Raw genomic sequence first — 26,284 nt, forward strand, 5'->3', positions numbered from 1 at the left:
TGACCATTATATATGTCTGATAATACCAGGGGGTCACCCATCATACCCTGCCTGTGACCATTATATATGTCTGATAATGCCAGGGGGTCACCCATCATATCTAGGGATTGCATGGGGTTACCCATCACACTCTGCTTGTGATCATTATATGTCTGATAATGCCAGGGGGTCACCCATACCAATATCTAGGGATAGCACAAGGTTATCCATTATACTCTGCTTGTGATTATTACATGTCTGATGATGGCAAGGGGGTTGGGTCATTGATTTACCATCTGATGATTGCACTATTGTACAGTGTTTGTGGTTCATCTATGTGATAATAGCTGTGTATGTTCCCCCCATGACATGGCTGATTGAATATCTGATGATGACAGGGGGCATTCACCCCACTTCACACTTTATAATAATATCTGATGATGGGAGGAGATGCACCCAGTGGCACTGCGCGTATGTTAATGCACACACATGTGCATCTTATTGATGACAAGGCCTTATAGTTTATCTATAAACCAAACTTTTCTTTAGGGAAAAAGTGGGTGGAAGCTGGAACCTTTGTTAGATTTTTCTTGCTGTCTGTAAAATTTTCCTCACTCCCTGCCTGGTAAAAGGAAGTGGAGGGAAATCTCTCAAATGGAGGAGATATTCCATCCTTTTCTAATGCTATCCGAAACAAATAAAAACCAAGTTTTGGGGCTTGATGTACTGTTCCCTTATTACAGTCTGTTGTTATGTATAGAATGTCTGTGATGACGGTTGTATGCCATTATACTTTGTACCTGGTTTTATATAGAATAATACTGGATGACATCACATTATTGTACTATGTCTGATATGATTTGTGGTGCGGGGATTGTACTGGGCCATGTATTGGACTCCTTTCAGCAGACCTATGTATATTGATGCCTTGTTACCCCTCCAGTGTACGGAATGTAAAGAATATTGAATGATGTCAGATTTACCCCAGGACTTGGTGACTAAGTACAAGACAATATGTACCTGTGTAAAGGAATACTCCACACCTGGGTGATGTGGGCTCTTTCTATTTCTATATGCCGGGTTATACTGAATAGCCGAAGCATACCTCAGGATTATATTTGTGGTTGGCACATCCCAGATTGCTCAATCTCACTGTAATTTGTGTGGCCAGTTTAACCATCTCTGTTATATATTTAATCATCTATAACATTCTCTGATTGTGCCCACTGACATAAGATTTATCAGATTCCCGCATTTGTATGTACAGTGCCTTGCTGTGCCCATTGGCATGGGGCATTTGGTACTTCTTGTTGGGTTGCTCCTCTCATTCTGGACATCCTACATATTCTATATATAGGATAGATAATTACTGATCACACATATTCTGTGACCTGACATAGTCTTCAATGAATGCTCTCCTAATCAATACTGGCAATGACAAAATGTAATGACTCCACTGATCTCAGCAGTGTAGATCTGTTCATGATCAAATTAGTTCTGCTTGTGACATTTGCTTTCCGGTGTCACATTCTATCCACGTAGCCAATTCGCAAAGCTCAGCATTATCGGAGTAGAAGTTATTGTATCTGTTCTTATTTTACCACTCTCGCTTTTTTCTTACTAAAACAGGCAATTTACAAAGCTGGAATGTTTATTTGCATACTCTGTTTAGAGAAGTGTTAGGCTGGTGTTATTTTTACATCACACTCTTTATTTTATCTACTACTGTGACTAGAAACCGTTTTTGTGTTATTTTATCACGTTTGCTGTGTATTCTGGTAGCCGCGGCAGCGGAGTTGATGCCATGCAGCTGGTTTTACTTTCAGTTTCGCCACTTGTAGGAATTCGCTTTGCCATCTTCTTTAATTTAGGTGAGGAATATGGCAATATCAATCTGCTAAGCAGAACAAACATTTGAAATATTAGGTTGGCTTAGGTTGATAGTCAGCGGTGTGGGGAGGTAAGTAAGTCTTCATTACAGCATATCAGATAACTGCTAAAAGCTGTCATAACACCACCTGGAATAATGGAAGAGAAGAATTACTATTGGATTTTGCTAATTGTCCAGCCCTACATAGCAATTACACAAGAATCAATATCAATGAAATAATGGGCAAAGTCATAGGAAAAAGTTTGGAGAATTGATATTATTGTTTGCATGTCTATATTGAGGCAAAGGCTTCTTCAGATTCCATGCCTTGATTTTTTCAGGACTTGTATGTACAGGATTCTGATAGACCTGATGACAGGGCCCTCCACCAGATTCCATATATATTTCCAATGTTTACGTTGAGAGTCTGAACAGCATCCATTCATCAGATTCCAGCCGTCAACTTGTCTAAGGCTGGTAAAGATATGAAGGATCATTTTGGTCGCTTTGGATGTGTTACACCGGACTTTCTCATCCCTCCTAATATAGGGAAACCCTTGTAATAACTTTTAGGTCTTCAGGGAACTCCTAATATAAATATTATATCCACAGTTTACAGTACATTAATGTGGTGGCCCGTAAGAAGAATACCTCTTACATTGCTGGGAATAATGTCATCTATACAGATACCAAAAAATCATTGGTATCAGTTAAAATGACCTGGAAGACACAAACTGCTCATTGCTCAAGAAGCCCCTAGCAACCTCTGGAAGAACCCTGGTTCTTTATTTGAAATGGCGATATTGAAAATAAAAATCCTCTATTTAAACCTGAAATAAACCCACGTCGCTCACCTGTCCCTGTTCCCTTGCAGGATGCCACAATCTTATTCATTCTTCTCTTCCTTGTTTTTTTTAGTAGAGTGAGGACACATTGGAGCCCTTCTCAGTGTTTTTTTTTAGCTCTTACTTTTTTTTCTGTTTGGCAAATCTGTTGCTCCTAGCACAAAAAGGTGGGCGTTTGTTACTGGCTTTCGGGTACCCATTTTCAATCGTTAGGCGTCTAGGGGGATTTATTGGAATTTTTAACTGGATTTACCGGCAAGGTTGGAAGTCTATGGGAATAGTCTGAGTAGCCGATTGCCCTGAGATGCTGCATCTCAAAAACCACACACCACAAGTCAACACCTGTACAAAAGGGGTTTCCACTGATATCACCCTTGCCCGATACTGTGTGTTAGTATAAATTGTACTCTAACAAATAAGTGAAAGCAAAACAAATGTCTATTTAAAGTGTTCTTTCACGGATACACTGGTGGCTTGTTTAAAGCTCCATCCCTGTAAGGAACGCTTTTATCTGAACTGCTTGAATATACTTGTATTGTTAATTGTAATTTGGAATTGATTGTTCTTGTGGGTATTTTGTCTCCTTTTGTATGTTGGTAATTAGGACTAACTTGCAGAACTCGTTTTGGTATTCATAAAGCCACTCAGTTGGTTTATTCAACACCAGACAGCTCAGTAGTTGTGAGGTGTGTGCGCAACTTCTGCTGCGTTTGTTTTGCAGGAAGTAGAGGGAAAGTGTCATCCAACTTTAGAACTTGTTGAAGCATGATTACATAGAATGTGCAGACGTCTGTGCTTTGAGACCTATTTACCTTTCTAGAATAATTTAAGGAAAATGCCAATTTTTTGTTTTGCATCTCTGGACAAATGAGTTTTGATCCTGCTGCATTGATGCGGTGGCAGATCTTTCACATGTTTAATGAATACAAAGTAGAGGCTCTGTGTGGTTTTGGCGATTTTTAAAAAGAGTTTTTCTGGATACATGGATTTCCTTGTTTCCTTTTGTAGAAAAGTCCAATGAAAGCTGTAAGGTGCTGGGCCTTTTTCATGCGTATGTGGGAGAGTAATTGTATAAGGAGGACCCACTTGTACATCACTTAGCTTTGTTTCCCAGATATGTAATGAATACTTGTAATAGATTCAAAATCATTATTTGGATAATGTTTTCAGAGAACCTTTGCTATATCCACAGCTCACAGTATATTAGTGTGGTGGTCAGTGGGAGGAATGCCTCTTAACATTGGTGGTCAGTGGGAAGATTGTCACCTTTACAGATAATTGGTGTTTGTTAATCTGGCCTGTGAAGTTCAAACTGCTCATGGAACACTAGAGCAGAGGTCAGCAAAGTTTTATGGCCATTTATGGGATGGGCGGAAGCACAATAGGTCGGACCCGCCCTAATGACTCCGCCCACCATCAGGGACCGCCCAGTGAAATCCCTCTCCTCCGTATGCAAATTTTGAAAGACACTGTGTTACTTTCAGGGAGCTTTCCCTTTTTACCACGGCGGCGGAAGAATCAACGGGGGCCGCGGTAAGTAGGGGAGCAACTGCAAGGGGGCGGCACCGGAGCTCCGGCGGCTCGCGAGCTCCAGCGGCTCTGTTAGTTCCTAACGCCCCCTGGTCGATCCGCCGGCCAAACTGGAGCCGCGGGTTGCTGGCCGGAATTAGGCTGGATCAGCCAGAGGGCGTTAGGCCGGAACAAACTACTGGCTAGGCCCTATCTGACCTAAAGGCCTGGAGTTTGCCGACCCCCTGCCCTAGAGTTTTACAGAACACTGGTTGAGAAATATTGGTTTGAATTATTGAACTCTTAGAATACAAAAAGTATCTTGCAGTTGTGCTTCCTCTGCTCTGCAAATATGCATGGTTTGTTTTTCATCTGTGGTGTGGGAGGGTTCCTTACTACACACATGCAATGGATACAAAAACTAACATTTAACCCTTTGTTTTTCTTGAAGTTATGCTTTAAATGTTTGCATTATTTTGGGTAATGTTAGAATGTTCTTTTGCTGTCATTTACTTCTCTGCAGTTGATGTCTTGCAGGCTATAGATGATAAACCACTGTTCCAGGGACTGAGATTGGAGTGGTGTGAAATTCCATCATCTGCTGTGACTGACAGCTGTCATCTCTGTGACTGTTATATTTTATACATGTCTGAAGTTGGTATAGACCATCCTTTGACAGACATAGAATGATAACTGTTGCATATTTGGTGTGCCAGTATGCCAAGATGTACAGTCTTCCATGCCATCCTTCTGTTCATCATAGAGATTTTGGGGTCCAAAGTCAGCTGTAGGGATATTAAAACAATGGCTCAAGTCATTACATGAGGCTAATGGTGATTTTGTGTTTTAATTTATAAGATTGCTATTTATTTCATACATTTTATTAGCTTTCTTGCCTAAACAAACATGGTATTTATACTTAATGGCTCTGTAAAACTAAAATAGGTCGGGATAAGTGCCCATTGACATCACATTCCAAAAATACACATTAACATGGCAGCTAGAGATTTGCTTTAGTAATTAATTTTCTGTATGAGGAACTGGTTCTTCCAGTTTCCCACACTTGTTTTTGTGATTGATGGAGGTCCTGTCAAGTTTTTCTTGGGTTGGGTTGGTGGCTGTGGTAGGAATGATGTGGTTTTTAAAAACCATTGTTGCTGTGCAGTCCAGATACCATGTCAACAAAAAGTTGTTCAGTTCAGCTGTCACCTAGTTTAAAAAATGATAAATAAAAAACTAGTAAACAGCACAGAAATGGCACACTTCTTCAAATGTTTTTAAAGAGACCTCCTTTGTGTAGATGAACAACAAAAGGCCTGAGACTACTGATGGGTATGGACTACTGGATGTGATGTCAGCAGCGTCATCACTCAAGACACACTCTTATATAATATTTACCTGTGCTCCTACCTGGGCAGCTACATACCAGGTTATGTAGGTAGTTAAAGGGAAGGGTGAATGAGCTGGGACAACACTTGCAGTAAAAAAGAAGGCTGTAACATTCATGAATTGGGGGGGGGGGGGGGGGTTGGGGTGCTATGGGAATTAAATACACAATTTTTCTAACAACTTCAAAGTCACATTGTAAATAAAATAATTAGGTAAAGCAAAAATGCTGTAAAAATACAAGCAAGGACCTAACTATATGCTTATTTCTGCATTTTAACCTGGTGACTAAGTCTCATTACAATTAAACATTGCCTTGCTGTTAACTTACCAAACCAAATCCTAAACTGGATTGAATAGTTTAGTAAGCAGGACATCATTCTGGGTTTACGTGTCTTTTTTTTGATTTATTGCAAAATCTTTTTTTATTTTACTATTCCGACTGCACACTGCAATGTTAAGTATGTGTTTTTTTTTTTTAAAGCCCTAGCTGCTGGATTGTTTATGCCTGGGTTAACTATGGTTCAGGGACCAAAGTCCAGTAGTCTTAGGTGTCTGCCACTGGTGACATTATTTTAAAAGCAAGGAAATTTCAAGCAAAAGTCAGATGAAGAAGCAACATACAAAAAATACATTTTTTTCGAACGCAGCATACCACAATCTGCTGGATACCTGCAGTCATAATGCTTACATTCATAAATGCAGTTGTATAGTTAGTAGACTATTAATATTCATTTTAAAATGCATGAATGAATGCAAGTGTCTGTAGTTCCCTGTACAGCAACCCTGAAAACAAGTTGGGGAACAACATAGGCTTAGCTGCAAAACAAATGTTTATGGAAGGAAAGATCTTCTGACTCGACAGTGTGCTGCTTCTCCTTCACTATCCAATTATCAGGCAGGGTTGTGTTCGTATCAAGCTCTTCTGAATATACAGGGAAATCCAGGACCTGTCTGTGTTGTTTGTTAGGGGAGTCTTGTTCACAGGTTTTAGCTGTACTGGAACTTGTGAAAGATTTACATGTATGGAAGTCGGTCATGAATTTATGAAATTGTAATGCAGAATGGTTAGGTAATAAGATACAATAAAGGTTAGTGATGTCAGCTGATTGTATTACAGGACGGAATTCCTAGAAAAAGAGAGTTTGACACTGATGTAATTTCAGTGGCAGTAACCACTATTGCTCTCTTTCAGACTTTTATTGCTTTGTGACAAAGCTATTCATTCTGCACTGTGGGTGAAAATAACTGTATGGGAATAAACATCTCCAATAAGTAAATATATATTTTAGCAAGATGAATATTTGTCATGGTTAAATAAGGTATGGGAAAGTCTGGTTGCCATGGTAATGTAGCCGACTATGGCAGACACCAATGGCTTCCCTTATTCCTTGCCAAGTACTTTCTAGGAGCCTGAAAGAAAGGAATATGAAATCAGAAACCATTTGGTTCCCACTTCATTCGAAGAAAATAAACATCCTTGTATCAGCTTGTGTCCGGGAATATCCAACTGCAGTCCTCGAGGGCCAGGATTCATGCACAGTTTTATTATTTCTTTAAAAGACATTGATACATTTACAGAGTACAGTGTGGGTTAAATAGTCCTAAAATGACCCTCCAGTATAAAAACCTCGGCCCATCTGTAACCTTCAGGGACAGAAATTGGACAGCATTGTTATATCCAACAATCAGGACAAATACATTTGGATTTCTATTAACCAATGATATGGTATGGGACATTCAAATGTTAAACTTTTTTTTTTTTTGCAAAGTTTGCAGAAATTGCTATTGACTGTTCATCAATTTATCAGCAACTCACCCATGAACAAAAACAGTACTAGAGAAAGTCTCTGAAACATTGTTCTTTTGTAATTGGGCACTGAGGCTCAGCTTTCACCCCACTGGGCACTGACATCTCCGCTGTTTCACAACTTGTGTGTGTATCCAAGCTGTCCATCAGTTTTAGACATTTATATCTTCCCTATATTAGTCGGGCTCCACTTGTCCCTGCAGGCCAGTAAGTGTATATAAGTGTCCAGGGAAGTAGTAAGTAATGCATATTAGTGATTAGCTGTCAATTTTGGAAAGAAAAATCAAAAATTGGGCCTTTTTTGGGGCCTCCAAAGGAATCCTAGATATGTGCTGCAGCTTGCCCTCCGCTGCATTGAAATAGTGCCACTACTACTAATCCCGACATCACTCGCACCTATATACCAGCGGCCTCTCTGCCTATGTGTGGCCCCGCATTGAAATATTTTATGGACGCAGGGAATTGTAGTAGAGGTGCTATTTCAGTAAGAGGGAGTTCCAGCCACTCATAACATTAAGCCCCGACATTGGACTGTTTTCTTGACACAGGGATATGTAGTAGCGGTGCTCTTTCACTTTCAAGTTTGGCCTGCAACTTTGTCTAAGTTATTAAATTTGGCCCACTGTGTATTTGGGTTTGACACCCCTGCTCTAGACCTAACAGCACTGTATAGTCTGAAACAATCTGGGAAAGGAAATACTTTTGGCCAAAGTTATAAATGGCTTGCTGTATTTCTCTGCTTAAAGAAAGGACAGGTTCACTTTAGGCCTTGTAGAACCTCTGTTATAAATACGGTATCCACAGCTCTCAGAAAACCCTTACAGATGGCCAAAAGGAATCATTGGTGTCGGTGGTCTCGGAAACAATACTCCAGTACTATCCAAAAATGCTTTCTTTCTTTGTGGAACTTGAGAGAGTTTAGAGAGGAATAATTAATAATTTCTATCATATTTTTTAATCCCTGGCAAGGGTCTGTGCTTTGTGTTATGATATTATGATCATTTTGTTTGGACATCACTTGGCATCAAGAACCTTGTGTTATACACTAATCATTGACACTCATTGTATACAACCAACGTGCTACTATTCAACAAAACAGTTTATGCAGTATGGTATGATGGGTTTGTAAATTATAGGAAACAGGCTTCCTTCCCTCTGGAGGATTAAAGAAGATCTAAAGTAAACAATAGACTTTTTAGTGCATCTCCAGCCAAAAGTTTTTTTGTTTTTAGTTTTCAATGTATAAAGAAGAATTACAATGGATTAAGACCTTTGTTTTTATTGCTGTTTGTGTCCCTGCAGGGAAATTTCCCCTCTATTTTTTTTTTTCTTCTGGCGCTTGTCTCTGTTTCACTGGGAAGTCACTCAGCAGAGGTTAAGGATATGCTTTAGGTTTGCTGGTCCCCCTGGGACATTTTTCTTTATACTAGTAACTTTTTTGGAAGATTTAGTCTTGTTGCTAGTTTGTGGGTGCAGGCAGTGAGAATAGAAATGTGCAGATAGGTAAATGTACTATCACTGCATTCAAATTGTGGTGACTATAACTGCAATTTAGTTAAGGTTTATGCTTTTCTAAGTTCCCTCACAAGGTTTCTGACTATCTCCTGACATTCATCTAACCTGCTTCTAGCAAGCATTAGGCTTAGTGGGGGGAACCTACTTTTGCTTTTGCAAAGCATTGGAAGTCATAATGGAAAAATGTGCTGCATAGAGACCTCGGGAAAATAGGTATTTGTGTTTTCTGTCCTTTTTTGAGTTCAGGTCCCTTTTAAAGTGTAGCTAATAATAGAATTATGATTGTGCAAAAATATGTGACACAGGTAGAAACTTTAAGTACAAATGTTTTTGGGTAATTTATTTAATTGATATATAATTAAAATTGCTGCTCATGTCTGCCCACGTTACTAAAGCAGATTGTGTAGTTAGTCATCTAATTTACATTCACATTTTTCCATTCTGTAGCTTGATTCTTGCTCTTTCCCCTGGTGCGCTTTATCATTAGCCAGTGAGCATGCCCAGAGCATCTAATTTAGCAAAACCTCCCAATTAATTAAACCTTTACCCAAGCCTGTTCATCAGCTTTGTCACTGTACCACTGAAAGGGTTAACCTGCTTTAATTATATGGATTCCCGTGATGCTAAGTGCAAAACTATTATCACAATTAAAACATGTAAACACCTATTTAACTTGGAGTTGAAACATGAATTAAAAAGAACAAAAGGCATTTTATATGTTTGCTTGTTTTAAGTGCTTGCTGAATTATGTACCACTGATGTGTTCAGCCAATAAACCACCAAAGCTGAATTTACAAGACTCTACCCCGCTGAGCTGGTATCATTCAGAAAAGAAAAATATTTGTTCTGATGTGTTTATATAAATAAAATAATGTATTTTGTTTTTTAATTCTGTACATGCGCCGATTGTTTGTGTACTTTAGCCTCTCTAGGTAAAACATTCCTACTGCTTCCCACACTGTAACATATTATTGGTGTCCTGTGTCCCCTTTGGGAAGATCCACCTGTACAAGTGAAGACTGTCGCTGAGAAAAAAATTGAGGAGAAACCCCAAATTTGTGTTAAAGGGAAATCTTTTTATTTATTTAAATTCTCCAAGAGAGGAATTTCCCTTACTCTCAGTGGTTTCCCCTAAATTCTGGTTTCATCTGTGGGACAGAAATTAATGGAAATTTCCCTAATGTGCACAGATCTAAAAAAAATACTGTGCCAGTTTGAACTACTTTATCTGAAAAGAGAAAGGCTTCAGCAATGGTTTATTCATAAAATAATCCATATTGTACTGAGCGACAGGTTGTTTAAAAGGCAACTTCAGCCAACAAGATTTATTTCTATCCTATTCTAATAAAGAAAAAAAAAACACAATAAATTTTTTGTGGCCCAAGTGCCTTATTAAATATCCCGGCATCTCTAAAATATATAATTTCACTGTACATTCCGATTCCTTCTCCCTCACCCAGGATCCTCCATGGTCTTGTATTGTACCTGGAAACATCTGTAAGCTTTGACTGGTGAAGAGAAGCAGCTTTGATCATACAGAATGGAGGAAGCGTTACATCTATTCATTGTAGGACGCCCTATGCTTTGCTTGGAGAAGGAATGTTTGTGTATGTAGATGTTTTTTTTTTTTCATAGGTAAAAGAAAAGCTTTAGCAGTTTTTGGCATTGCATTGACTTGGTCTGTTCCCACCATGGTACCACACTGGTATGCCAGTTCTCTCCACACTGCACTAAGGCTTAACACATGGGGAGTTTTTTTTTTTTTTGAAATTGAAATTTTTTATTGAAATTTTTGTTTACATAAACAAGGAATACAGCAGTACAGAAACAGGATCAATATGCATAATATCAATGAACCTCGGAAATAGCAAAATACCCAACAATCAAAGTATAAGCAGTAATATTACAGTCAAATAATTTCAAGGCCATAGTGCAGAGCATAATCCCATCCGGCACTGCTGAAACAAACAGCAAACACAGCTGAGACAAACAAACATAACAAGCAGTATACACAAAATACAATGAAGAATAAACAAATACATATAAGCAATCAAAGTAGTAACCCGTATGAGCAACAAAAAAAAAAGTGGGGGGTGGAGGAAGGGGCGGGTGGGCATCATTAGTGAGGTGTATCGGAGCCAGTTGGGCTCTGGTGAACCCTAAGCTTTTAATTGAGCATAAAAAGCGTCCCATGGATCCCAGGTTTTTCCAAATTTGTCAACTTTGTTTTGTATAAGGGCTGTAAGATATTCCATTAGGCGAATATCCTGTATGCGGATGTACAGGTCCTCTAAAGAGGGGGGTGAAGTGGACTTCCATCTGGATGGGATCAGGGTGCGAGCTGCCACTAAAACGTGGGCAATCAGTTTGCCAGTATGTTTGGGAAGACCCGTAAAGGGTAACCCCAAAAGATGGGTGAGCGGGTCCAATGACAGCTGTTGCTGTGTTACTTCCTGAAGCAATTTATGGACCCGATCCCAGTATCCCCGAATAACGGGACAGTACCAAAAGACATGTTCCAGAGTACCTCGCTGTGTCCCACATCGCCAACAGGTAGGGTCCACCCCGGGGAACAACCTGTGTAATACATCAGGTGTGTGATACCATCTAAATATTATTTTGTATAAATTTTCCTTATATAATGTACAAATGGAACTTTTGTGTGCTGCTTCCCAAATGTCAGCCCACTCCTCACACTCCAAGGAGCGGCCTAGAATTGATTCCCAAGTGTTCATATAAGCAAATTTTCCCGACTTCTCACGTATACTAGTATGAAGGAAACGGTAAATTGAGGAAACCAGACCTTTAGTGTATGGGCCAAGCATGCATATCCTCTCAAAGGAAGTAGCTTTTGGAAAGCTAGGTGCTTGGGTGAGGGAGAGGGCGTAATGTCTAATCTGCAGATACCCAAAAAAGGCAGTTTGGGGGAGGTCATATTTAGCTTGGAGTTCTGCAAAAGAGAACAGCCTCTTCTCCACGGGGTGAAGAATGTCCCGAAGGTGGAACAATCCCCTCTCTCTCCAGGGTTGCCACATCCCCTTGGTAAGACTATCAGGCAACAGGGGATTGTGTATAATAGGTGTCAGAACCGATGCTGTGGAGGATAAGCCATATTTAATTCTATAGGACCGCCATAAATTCCTGGTAAACAGCATTGGCGAAAGTAATTCCTTATCTGCTAGTAGGAGGGAGGAGCTCCAAAGCATCACATTAGGATGGATTGGAAAAATCCAGGATTCCTCCAATTTCCTACAAATAGTGGCGGAATATAATGGGGTCCAAAAAGGTAAGTAACGTAAATGAGCCGCCACATAATATTTAAGAAGGTCCGGAGCTCCCAAGCCACCAAGCTCCCGTGGTGTACAAACTACCGACTTAGAGAGTCTATGTCTCTTATTGGCCCATATAAAGTTCAAGAAACCCGCCTGCAGTTTCTTCAAGGTCTGTACAGGAACCCGCACTGGGAGGGTTTCAAATAGATATAGAAGTTTGGGTAGAAGCATCATTTTTACTGAGGCTATACGTCCCAAAAGTGATAACGGGTGTGATGTCCATTTGTTTAAGTACTTGTGTAGTTCTAGGAACAATGGGGGAAAGTTATATGCATATAGTTGGCCATATGTAGCCGTTATCTGGGTACCTAGATAACTAATGGAGTGTTCCCGCCACGTAAAGGCGTATCTATCTTGACATGGGGAGTTTTTTTGCAGTACATACAGAAACATTGGCAACACTGAGATCAGAACATCTAAAATAAACTTTATTTTCATTGTGTAATAACAGGGTTACTAAATGTTTTATCTGCTGATAAATATAGGGCCCAGAAGGATTGACACAATATTTTTGGAGCATTGTCCAAACATTTGGACAAGCACTATATGGCTATCGATTTTAGTTGCATGATCTCACTATGAAAATCATTTATATGTTCTTACTAGCCTGTGAGTTCCATTCACCCCAACAGGATCTTCTAAAACTGAACAATGATCTGACAGCCTTTACAGACAAACATCAGAAGAGAATGTGTTATTACATAAAGACAAATAAACTTCTTTCAGGTTTTCTGGCACCTATTTAGCCAATGTTTCTGTATAATTATTCATGTATAATCTGTGATCTTTATAAATGTATAAAAGTACATGGTGTTTCATGTGATTACTTACCAGGACATCTATTTTTATTCTGTCCTACCTTTTATGGATACATTAGTTTAGAGCAGGGGTCAGCAAACTTTTTGTACTACTAAGCCATTTCAGGAGGTCAAGAAGGCACACTAGGCCAGAAGAAACAAGGTGTCCAAGGAAAGGTTTTTTTAAAAAAATACAGTACGATCAATGGAAACCTGATGTTGCATGTTCTTAGATACAGATACAATATTAGGTTCTAATGATGAGGAGTTCAGCAACAGAATGTCATTAAGGTGATTGTCAGTGAGCTGAGAGCGCAGCTTGTTCTTACAAAACTTCATCTTGGGGAACAGCTGCTCACACAAATAAGTTACGCCAAACATTGCACATTACACACTTGGCGCGGGCTAACAAAATTGCAAACTGAGCATGTGCCAGCTGACAGTAGAAGTCAATAAAAATCTCTGTAAGTGTGCGTGTGCTTCGCATTGAAATGCCCCTTGCAATTCGACCGCTTGTGCTGTTGGTGTCGATGCACACTAAACACAGGGCTTTGTTGCTGTGTTGGACGAAGAATAATTTGTCAGTCCATTCGGGGTTGAAGACACAACGTTCGAGGTCAACCTTCCGGAGACTGGTAGCTGCGCGTTTTCTGCTCGTTAGGGATAGTAATTGGGGTTACTGTGCGGGAACTCGATGATATTGATGATATCGCGGGAACTCAACCCAACAATAAATAACTGGGGGGGGGTGTTAGGCCGGACTGGAATACTGGCTAGGCAGTATCTGGTGTAAAGGCTGGAGTTTGTCTACCTCTGATTTAGAGTTAAGGGTGTTGTCTTGTATGTCGCTGCTGAATAGACTTCATAATTCATATTTGGAATTCCATTTAAACAGTAAGACATACATAAACCTTTATGATACACTGTATGGTATGGTTTTATAACAATTGCTAAAGCATATTCAAAGACTAAACTATTCAAGCCAACACTGCTTTCAACTCTATCTATCTATCTATCTATCTATCTATCTATCTATCTATCTATCTATCTATCGTTATTGGAAACAGTAAAAGTACTATCAGGTACACCGTTACTTCTGGGAGTTTCCTCTGAAAGCACCCGAAGTCTATCCTAAGGCACATCCTTGGAATCCTTGTTTTTAAAGACCATTTTATTCCAATTGGTGGATATTAAATTTTATTATAGTTATAGTTTTATAGTATAGTTATAGTTTTAATATATTTATTAAATTAATTTTATTATAGGTGACAAAAATAATTTCTGTTAACTGTTTTACCTATCAAAGCGTTAAACTGCCTTTGTAATATGTTTTGACTTAACAGTTGAGTTGAAATAAAAGTATGTGTGGGAATAAATTACTAGGAAGCGTTGTTAAGTGATCCTTTTCCTTCTTTTCTCTTCTTATCAAGTTCACAGGCAGTTTGATGACAATGCCATGGCCTGGATATATTCAGTATATTCCTAATTGCTCAGCACTGACTTAGCTTTTTTTTTTCCTCATCACCTTTTGGTGGAATGCCTTTTAAAGGTGCTAAAGTTCAGACTATTTAGAGGGACTGATGAGACTGGTTTGTTTATCTGCAGGAGGAATTCTGCAGTCCATAAATCATGATCATGTTATCTCCACATTATGCTCTGCTTGTGGCAGCCAGCCATCTCTAGTGACCTCTTGCTAACTGGTTAGACTTGTTCTTATTTCCTTTCATACATTTTTATCTTACATGTAACTTTCTTGTCGTGACTTCTTGACTTAGCAGTGTGTATATATTCCCTGTGTTACTGACCTATGAATAAATATGTGCTTTATGATGTATGATAAAAAGAGGAACATATTCATGTTCTGGATGGAGACAAAATCATGCTATGTGAACAGCCTTAATAATAAAAATAAAACAAATTAAAATTTGGTCTGTATACATTGGGGATTACGAACATTGTTAAAGGCAGCATTTAATGTAGATGTAAATTGCTTTAAATATTCTAAATGATGTGCATTTTTTTTTGCATACACCCAAGTTTATAAGTACCTACACTTTGTCTATGTAAACACGTGCAATAATTATCTTTAGAAAACAAACGATTAACGACCAATCAATGATTATTCATGATTATTTTGAACGTTCTAATATAATCCACCAATAATGTACACACATCAGATATGATCGTTTGAATGATTCAGGAAGTTATGTGTATCAGGGAAAATGTACCGCAGAACAATCCATGGTCCCTGAACGACTGTACACACAATAGATGGTGAACGATTGACGCCCAATCAAATACGCCGGGACCGTCGTTTGTTTCCTGCGTCATTCATATTCTTACTTGGCCAGTCTTTGTTTTCACATTTTTTGTTAACGATTATCAGACAATCGGTCATTAACCGCTCGTTTCCAACGATAATTATTGCACTTGTGTACGTAGCCTTTGATTAAAGATTTTTCATAACTTGCTATATATATGGGAGAAGGGGGTAGGGAGCAGAAGCCAGATAGGAGCGTTGCATTCTCGTGCTGACAGGGAAGATCAAGGCAGGAGATGAGGCCAGTGTGAGCTGAGTTTGGAATTACTGTGTTTATTTGCTGTTTTATTGACCAGTCAGCTGTGCATGTTTACCCTGAACTTTTGGTTGCCCCCTTTTAGTCTGGAAATGTACTAATAAGTGCTGTTTGTTTATGAAAAGATATGCTGGTTGGTCATGTAAGAAATCCCAGTCCTCCTCTTGGAACTAAAGAACGGTTTTATATATTGCAGTTTAGGGAGTAGGTGCAACTTAGTTTTGCAAAATAAAACCAGGCAGTGCTGACAACACTCACAGTCCACAACATTCTGTGTGGTGTCAGCCCTTAACATGATTTAGGAGCTGACTGCATTTCTGGCAGATTTTAGAGATCTGCAAGTATCAGTTGAAGGATAAATATGTGCAATGTGCATGTATTGCAGAGATGTCCTGGATTATTTTCCTGACATACACTTTAACGCTAATAGAGATTGTGACATCCTTTTATCTGTTCTGTTAGAAATAAATTTCAAAATTGTAAACCTGCCTGCACAGAATCACAAATACTTTGGCAGATACAAAGATAATATTTATAGTGACTTGGTCTTTAACAGTTTGCCTAGGTTCCAAGCGTTGTTCCCACTGTGGATCCTGCAGTCTAGAAATGCTGTTTGCTGGGGATCTTATTCACAAGAACAAGAACAAACATGTATCTAATGAAGTTGGGACTCTTAATCTTCAACGACAGCAAGTATCTTTAAAGTGATTGGTCAGCAGTGGAAGCCAACATACTTTTGTTTCTTTTACCATTTAGATTTATCTAAATGGATCATTCAAACACAAACTCCTTACATGCTGGGCCTTATGGAAACCAAATAGATTAATAATACCAGGTTTCCTTCATCTAAAGAGCAGAATCCTAGGGCTTGTGTTTTGCCCGATATCCTGCCAGTGTGATCATTCCCACAAACTATGAGTGCCATATTTTTATACTGTTCTAGCTTCTGTGTAAAATCATTTTTATGCTGAGTGATGTGTTTCTTTTATATATCATCTAGTGACAGAAGTAAAGTCTGTCCGGTTTGTTTGGACAACCATGTTATTATTGAACAGGCCAACTGTTAACAACCTCTTTTATGTCTACAAATCCTTGGCTGCCTGGTCTGACTTCTTTCCCGGGCTCTTCAGCAGTAGTTTCAGTAGCATATAGTTTATGCCTTTTTCAAAATGCATGTGTTTAAAATAAACTGTAGGCTTCATTAATTTGTTTTTGTTAGCATAAATTTGCAGAAATATATGAATGCTATTTCAGAAAAATATATCAACTTTTCAAGTTAAAGCAGAACTAAACAGAAAATTAAAAAGTCACATTTACCTTTTATTCCGCAGATCCCTTAGTTGGCTGGAGAAGTCCTCAATCAGGTTCTGCGCTGTCCTGGAATTCTCTTTCGTCCCGGGCACCACCATTTTCAGCCGCCTTTTTCCTTCTTGTCGCTATGTCACCCGATCTCACACTGCACAGGCGTGAATCGGGTGACTAAACTTCTGTAAACAGGAAAAAAAGATTGTCAATCTCATTGCATGGGATCGGCATCTCTTTTCCCTCAGTGAAGGAAAATGTCCCTTCTGCATATGCCTGAGATCGGGAATGCGCAGAACGAGCAGCCAAGAGCCTCTCCGGATGCGTGACATAGGTATACTGGGAGGCTCTGCGCGCACATTCAGTCTTGATCGCTGTGTTGAGGCATCTCCCATTCTGTTGCAAAAAAAGAATATTTTTATTTTATATAAAATGGGTTTGTTTCCCTTTTTTATGTAAAGTAAACATTTGAGTTTAGATCCTTATAAAGCTGATTTGTAGTCAGCACCATATTAGTACCCTAAAACCTCTTTTTCATTTTGTCCTTAGTATTTTTATTTTTTTTAAATTGCCTTGACCCTTTACTGTGCAAAATTTATCTTGCCCCCTGTGACATTATTAAAGGGGCTTTTAACAGCATTTAGTTATTCCATAAAAAAAAATGAAATCATCTGTTTAAAGCCCCAGAAAATGTCAATAAAGTTACTGTGAGAAGTTGTTCAAAAAGACCTGTGTTTGCACTTTATTACAGCACCACCCCACCCTCCTCCCAGACACCCCTAACAATTTTGAAGACAATGCTATGATAAGTGGCTTTTTGTGATAACATTTCATGAAAATCCCAAATCGCTATTGTCCCTGTGCATGACAAAATATTTTCATGGGCAGATATACGCACATCAACCTGTATTCACAGTTAGAAGGCCCGTTTTGATGGCTTTCTGCACTTGTCTTATACCTCTGTGCTTGGAGCAATAAATGGTGATTCTTCAAAACCAGATTTCCCAGTTTGGGGTTTTGAAGTCATCATCTGACTTAACAGAAGTTATAATGCATGCATTCATGATTGACAGCTTTGTGATATCCCTGGATTTATTCAGCAGTCACTAGATTTTGGGATTTCATGTGTAAGCTGTCCTCGCATTCTGTGGTTAATTAGGTTTATAATAGGTCATGAGTTTAGGCTTGACTATGTGGAGGTGTTAGTGTTATACTCTCTCCTCTGCAGTATTGTGCTGCTGGTAGCACTGAAAACATTTCCTGGAAGTTTGTAATTGGTTTTGAAATTACAAAATAACTTATCTTAATATGTTTTAATGTCTCCTACATGCAAAATGACAATATACCTAAATGTTAAGCATATAAAGTTCTTTAAAATCAGTCTATTCAAATAAATGTCTTTTGTAATGCACGTTTTATGTGCAATGTCACAATAGCAAGCTGGTTAATTAAAACTTCACTTTTCATTTGGTATGATTTTTTTCTCTCACTCATGGTGCACAGTAAGATTAAAGGATAAATGTGTAAATGTATAGGGATTTACTAGAATTAAAGGTATGCAAAATATAGGTGTAATTGAGCAGTTGGTTCATGAGGAGGATTACAGAAGGTATTAGGCTTGGTTTACAAGTGGTGTTATTCTCTAAAGTAAATCCTATATTGGAGGTTAAAAAAAACCTATATGGTTTAGTATGAATAAAAGGTTTAATTGTTCGCTATATGCACTGCATTGTACTGCTAAAGCCCAAGACACATGTATCAATGATTTATTTTAATACTCAAGCAATAAAAATGTTATGTAATAAAAGTATGTACAAAAATAATGGAAATGTATGAAAAGAATGCACAGCACGGAAAAAGTCAAAATGTGCAAGAAAAAAAAAACTAGTAGAGGAAATTAGTTCAGTGAATTTGAGTAGAAACATAGGAAAGAAAAAACCTACTACTGGCTGCTGGGGCTGAGAAGGAATATACCCATGGACATTATGAAGCCATGGTACCACAGGTTGGTATAGGTTATTACTTACCTGTTCATAGTCCAGGCAGAGCTTTACTTTAAAAAGTTTACTTCCAGTCATGTCATTACAAAATATACCTGCTCAATGAAGGAGTTAATGAAGACTTCTCCTCAAAGGCATCCTGTGTTCAAAGTGATTCTTAGCTTTGATTTCCTGGTGTATAGACCTGTCCTGTGAAGTTTTATCTGACAGTCTTATCCCCACTACACAAGCTTCTGTGTATTGTGTGTAGGAGAATTGCCCAGATAATTCAGTGGTGTGGACATAATTCATCTTGCAGAAAGGAAAAATATTACTATTAGTTTTTTCTTTTAAATATATTTTTTGTACTCTTTTTTTTTTTTTTTTTTTTTTTTTTTGATTGTGACAATGACAGTGTCTGTCCTTGGTGTAAGTGAATAGGAATGTCTTTAAAGTCCTAATTGTAAATAGATCTTCTCATATGTTTATGTGTATTACACTGTATTTAATTTCATGCTTCAAACATATATCACATGAGCTTCTATTCCTGTGTCACTGACATTTACCCACGTTCCCATAAAGTTGTGCAAGTATGAGATCTATCAATCAGTGTGGTAAGGCCTATTTTTAGATAATCCATCTAAACATTACTTGCCATAGTTGGTATACACAGAACAATAACACTTACTCTAAGGCTACGTACACATATGCAATGGTTCTCGTCTGATAATCGTCTCGGGGCTGATATTGGACGACAATCTGGCGTGTGTACAGGTCTCATCATTCATCGTCCTGGCGGATCCAGGCACGGAGGCCTTAATAAGCAGACCAATTAGCCTATTGGGACCTATTCTAACCATACTAATTTAAACCTACCCCATTACCAGGAGTTCAGTTTGTTGCTTAATCATTACATTTTTTTAAAGAGGCCCTGTCTCTAGAATGAAAAAGAAAAAGTGCTGCAGGTATAAAGCACAACCACCTAGAGACGCCTTTACGTATCTTTACAAGCTTTAGAAACCCTGCATGCTGAGCCATGAATGCTGAGTTGTTCCAACTATAATATACTCTGGCACTTCATGGTAATGCTTGGCCAGCCCTTCTTGACTTCTAAACCTTTTCCAAAAGGAATGGCAATCGTCAGGACCTAATGTCAAGCTCCGACACTACCCAGTTGTCGAAGATTGATTTACCCATATTTGCAGGGTCTGCTGAAACAGCAGCAAATAAGGTTCTTTATTCTTCTTTTTCTTATTCCACCTTTTTTGGCTGTATACAAGACTTTCTGAGCCCCAGCAGCAGTGGTTCCTTTGAGTATAATTTGTGCAACTGTGCTTAGCAGTTCTGTTTAAAGTCTCTACTAGGATGGTATATTGTGTTTCTTTTTAATGTACCAGGCAAATATTCACAGGGACAGCCCCATGTAGATGAAGTTTAAATGCAAAAATGTATTTTCATAAATTGCGTGTAGCTACCTTTGCATCACTTTATAAAACCCATCTTTTGTAAATTTATGGAAAAGTATTGTGTTTATAACTCCTAATTTATAACCTCTATGGCTGTCCGATGTGGCCACTGGGTGAATTATCAGTTAGTCTTCCAGTTTGTACTTCCGATTATTTTTATTACATAACTTTTACAGTGTATCGTGTTTTTTTTTACCATACCCTATGCAGCGCAAGTGAAAGTCCTGACAGAGTTTTGTTTTGTGTATGGGAGCTCATCCCCCTCTTGTGAGAATACATAGTGCAAGACAGAAGGTAGATTTTTGAGCAGTTCATTGTAGAAATGCTATACATTTACATTGTCAGTTTGTTCCTCTTTAGGTTAGTTACTGCTGTCACAGTAGCTGTGAATACTAAGCCCAGCAAGGGTCAATAATATATAGAGGGAGGGGGGATCAAGCACTTTCTTCATATCTTCATATCATTTCTTCAATCTACAATAGCTCCTTTTGTTGTTGCAGCAGATTAAAATTCGTGATATAGAGTAACACAAACTTTTAAAGAAAGTTCAGTTTGCTACCATACCCAGAAGAACGATATTTAGGAGACATTTACCCTTCATAACTTTGTTGTCAAGAAAAGAAAAGTATAGTGAAAAAACATGAAACCACATTTGGTAGTTTTGTATTTCCCCCTTTTGGGCTGGCTTTTGTGGCAAAGGAAAGAAGTTCTGTGTTTCCAAGATCATTGCATGCTTTTCTGCATTTTTTATGGTTTTTACATCATGTGTTGGGTAAGAACTGTGCCATCCATCATCCATTGGTTAAGCTGCAGAAATTGTGGTGATACACTCTTTATGAGGCAACCGTTCAGATCTAGTAACTAGCAATGTGTTCAGTTACCTAATAGGTGATCCTACTACATAGATATTTTAGTTATTTAAAGGTAAATTATTTTAAAAGGGATTTAGATTTTTTTTATTTGTTGTTCAATTATAGATATATTACAATAGTTATTTACTCTCTGACCAGAAGAGTGGAATGCAAGTTGTCTTCTTTGGTAGTCCTTCATCTCGCAGATGTAGGAGATGAGTCAAGTGCGCAATCTGAGTTTAACTGAAGGTTGGGTTTTATTGTTGAGGTTGTATAAATGGTGAGTTCCAATGTCACAATGTGCTGTTTATACAAAGCAAAACTACTGAAATTGCCGGGACACAATTGAGTTGTCATGTTTTGACACATCAGGCACAACATTAAATGCATATTAGGATTATACATGTCTAAGAAGGCCTTGGGGGTTTGAGTTGGTGTGTTGTTTAGCTTGGTAACATTTAGACTTTGATTTGATGGGCAGCAGTGGGTAGATCTGTAGCTGTACAAATACTTTCCTGGTTGCAACGACAAAATCAAACACCGCTCATTGTATAATAGGTGTTGCCTAATGCATAAGAAAAATGTCAACTTGTTTTACCTCATTGCAGTGCTGGCAACATTTAAGCCTGGATTATTGTAGCGTAATGTACAAATTGTTACGTCTGGTTATTCAGAGGTGAAATCCCAGAGGAGCCATCCTGTCAGTGCAAATTATTGTAATCAAACGGCCACTGGGTTTGATTAAAGTGAGTTGGCAGTAATATTACCTCCCGCCGAGAATACGGCCTGTCTCCTCTACTCTAATAACCTACTTTTGTTTGAGCGTTAAGTGAGCTGTGGCTATGGTGCGGTGAATGTATTAAAGTAACTACAGAACAAAAGTTTTAACTTGGCACCTGCGTTGCAGAACTGCATTTATATGTAGATCAAGATATCGATAAGGAGAAATTAGGCCTTATTCACCAAAGTATGCAAAAGCAGATTTTATTTTGCACTTTGTGAGCCTATCTTGTTTTTGTAGGTCCTGATTCCAAAATCTAATATCTAGGCAAAAATGTTTTTTTTTTTTCCGCTTTAGGATAAGTAAGGTGGGGAGGTTAATATTTGTTAAATTATATCTTCTGTTAGGCTTGATGTGACTTCTTTATAAGAAATATATCCCAGCATTTCCTGTCCTGTCCCAGGAAGTAAGGAGAAGTTTTAATTATTAGGTATACATGGCTAAAGGTGAACTTTTTGTTATAAGCAACACAAGCAGTTCTTGTCCAGACTTCTTGATAAACCAGACCTTAAAGGACACTAGCTCTAGAAACAATGATAAAATGTCCCATCAAATGTTAAGTGAGCAGGGTCCCCTCCACCTCCTGCTTCATTGTTTGTATGTGTTACAGCGCTGCGTAATATGTTGCCACTTAATAAATACAGTATAATAATAATGTATAATATGCTATGCAAAGACCAAGGTCTGAAGTTTTTCCCAGGGGATCCTCACCTGTCCCCATTTTGTTGCAGGATGCTGCCATCCTCTCTCTTCTCATTGGTTTTAGATCTTTGGCCGTCTTGATTGGCTGGGATGATGCAACTCCTGCGCAGGCAGGCAGGAGATAATTCTGTCCTGGCACTCACAGCTTGGGATGTGCCCGGCGTGCTGGCAACCAATGCTGAATGGGTAGTGATCAGGCAGGTAAAAATGCTTACTGCAAAGGGACAATGCTTGTTCCTTTCTGTCTGATGCCAGATTTTTTACATTGGAATAGTTCTACTTTAGGAAGAATCCTAAATATTTTTTATGTTTTATGTTAATTAGTTTACATAGATCACTCCCCTCCAGAATAATGTTATAACCATTTTTATGAGACAATAGAACATTTTGTATATTTTCTCCACCTGGATGTATTATTTCTGTATTCTCTGCCACTGGCACACCTATAATATGCAAACTAACTATATTTTTAGTAAATGAGATTGTTGTTTTTGAAAACTGAGCTCCAGATAAGCAAAATGTAGTTGTAGATTCTCTCAGTATGACAAAACCACCAGTAAACTGGCTGAATGGTACTCACTATAAAATAAGAATAAATTACTGATTTTTACCTAAATTCCAGGTTGTTACCTTTGTTTATGGGGCAGGACAAGCTTTGTGTGTTTTCAGTCATATGTGACTCATAATAGAGAAGTATACTCTAAACGTTATCTATTCATAGATTGTAATTGGTCACACTCCCATTTCTGTGTTTTTCTGTGGTCCTGTGCTTCTGTTTTTTAAAATGCTGTTGTTTGGTATAGCAAAATGTAATTGTGTTGCTGGTGTGTAATTATGGCTTGGCTCTGTGACCATAAGGCATTGTGGCAAACTTTACGTAGTCTTTGTAGGCCTTTCTCCATTTGCTGCATTTGTGATGTGCTTCACTGCTTTAAACCAATGCCTCAAAGCTTGGGTGATTGTTGGAAAAGTACATTGCTTCTATGGCTTTATAAGTGAGATGGATAATTGTGTGTGGTTTGTGGTGACATTTAAGTGGTTTTCTGGGCTGTGTGTATTTTTCTGTTCATTTGTCAGTATTGGTACTTTTAGACATGCTTGTATTGGTTCATGTGGTCCATGCAGCTGCGTTGCAGTTCATTTAGCTCTGGCAAGTGATCAGGCAGGTAAGAATGATTATTGTTGGGGGGAAATCACCTATCCCTCGCTGCAGTAATGTCCTGCTTGATACAAAAGTTTTTTAAAGTGGAACTTTAGTGAAAAGGTCAGAGTGCTCCAGGACTATTTATGGATATCTGAATGCATCAAGTAAGCTTCCATGTTAGTGTCCCTCTGGAGAGCAAAGGGAGCGATATGGACACCAACCTTTCTTCCAGACAATTATAGCCATCACCAGGGAATACCCATCCTGGCTGAATGATTATTCATGATGATTATGTCCAAGAAACCCAAGGAAAGAACTACAAAAGACTTTAAAACATCTCCAAATCTAATGACAAGTTTCTGGATTGAACAATAATTGTTATTATGAATGACACTGCAGTGCACTATAGTGTGGGGACACAATGTGGGGGGGAAAAAAACATGAACACAGACAAATAGAAATTTGGACAGGGTTTCTGGTCACCCTCCAGTTATTTTGTTTTGTGTTGCCATTACTTCCTGTCTGGTGATGTAGAGCAGTCACTTTTTTGTAGTAGGTCAGGGGAGGTTTCTCTAATGGCGCCTGGATGGCAGTAATACCTTATCAGGAACTCAGTCATTCCGTACCCTTTACATAACTAAAGCTGCGTACACACTTCCAATTTTTGTCGTTCAAAATGAACGACGAACGATCGATTGGGCAAAAATCGTTCGTAAAAAAAGTAACCAACGACGCCGACGAACGAGGAAAGTCGTTGGAAACGAACGACCGGACCGGTGGATCGGATTGGACGACGATCGTTGACCATCGTTCGTGTGTACGATCGTTCGTTGATCGTCCATGGTCTGAGCATGCGTGACGAACGAACGTTCATTCACTTCCTGTCGTGCATGTCACTCCCTGTATCGGTCAAACGATCGTATCTATTGTGTGTACAATATCTACGAACGATCGTGTCGTTATCTGTATGTGCAGGATCGGTGCTATACGATCGTTCGTAGATATCGTGCAGGATCGTTTGGCGTTCGTTTAACAACGATAATAATTGGAAGTGTGTACGTAGCTTTAGACGTCTGCTCACTGGATACACCTGTTTCAGTGATAACTATGATGTGTCACCTGGATGGGAAGTTCAGGGGAATCTCCAGAATAAAGTCATGGTAATAAATACTTAGAACTGTGTAAAACAATGAATACCCAAGCAGAACTATTAGCAGTTAATGGAGTGTCAGGGTTCAGAATAATATGGTTTTTTTAGGTGTTTACATAAAACTACAATGGTAAACAGTCCACACTTAGAGTGTTTAGTTACCTTTAGGATATTTGTCTGTATAGTGCCTCCTTTACAGCATATATTTTTTTTACTTTTTACATGAGTCTTAGTCTGTAGATCTGTGTATACTGAGACACATGAACATTGTACTTTTCTACCACATCAGGGTCTGCAGAGAAGTTGTGGCTATAGTTTCCTGTGAACATGCAGGAAATGTATTGAAATACACAGGGTGTGTCCGGAAGATAAGTGTCATGCTTGCACAGGGCTGCCTTCATTTGGTGTGGTTTGGTTGCCATGGATGACAATAAACAGAATACTTTTGATAATTTAGCAAAGTATAGACCAAACACCATTCAGTGACGAATCATTTATTTATTAGTGGACACTCCCTTTAGAGGATATCAGTGACTAGTATTATGTTGTGTAGAAAATTGATATATCTCAACATACTTGAGCAAGGCCAGATTCTGATTCATAGTAAATTCCAGCCTTTTCTTCGGAAGTTGTTCAGGCTCTGGACATTTGGCTACCCCTTTGAGGGGGATTTTGGCCTGATGGTACCCAGACTTATAGGGATTTTTGGATAGGATAGTAGATGAGGAATTGCCAAATTACAGAAACCACAAAAAAAAACCTGATACAAGATCTAAACCTCCCATTCACTCTTACAAAAAGTTCTTGCGTTTTAAGCTTTAGACTTTTTAAGACATTAAACTGTGTATGTGGAGAACACAAAAAAGAGGGTCTAAATTTGCCTTCATGGCATATTGGATACAGCTCTTCTATCCAAATATCTAATTTTCTAACAACTTCTCTGGGTTCTCTTTGCTGGACTGTACCAAAACTAGTGGTCACATAACCAACAATAAAGTGCAGAAACGATGTTCAAGCAAAGCACGAGGGGCTCGCTAAGCAGGTATAAAGCCAAATAGAACAGCGAGGGGAGACTAGGTTAGAAGAGATATAAATGTGCTTTAAAGGAAATAAACACTGAACCCAAAATGTGTATTTTATTGTATATTTATCACCTTTATGGTGCTCATTCATTCCGAGGAAAACCACTTCTCTGTGAACAAACCCATTAAATCTGTATTTGTTACTAATTAAAGAAGTGAAAAAGTTTATTTTTATAAAACATTTTTTTTCCAGCTGACTTGTGGTCCA

General features: G+C 38.6%; 1 protein-coding gene across 1 annotated transcript in view; it reads left to right on the forward strand.

Moving 5' to 3' along the window:
* Positions 1-26,284, forward strand: part of DIAPH1 (diaphanous related formin 1) — a gene marked incomplete in the record, with an annotated part of 161,638 nt that overhangs the window by 923 nt on the left and 134,431 nt on the right.

The sequence above is a fragment of the Pyxicephalus adspersus genome, chromosome 2 (genome assembly GCF_032062135.1).
Source record: "Pyxicephalus adspersus chromosome 2, UCB_Pads_2.0, whole genome shotgun sequence".
In the NCBI taxonomy this organism is placed as follows: Eukaryota; Metazoa; Chordata; class Amphibia; order Anura; family Pyxicephalidae; genus Pyxicephalus; species Pyxicephalus adspersus.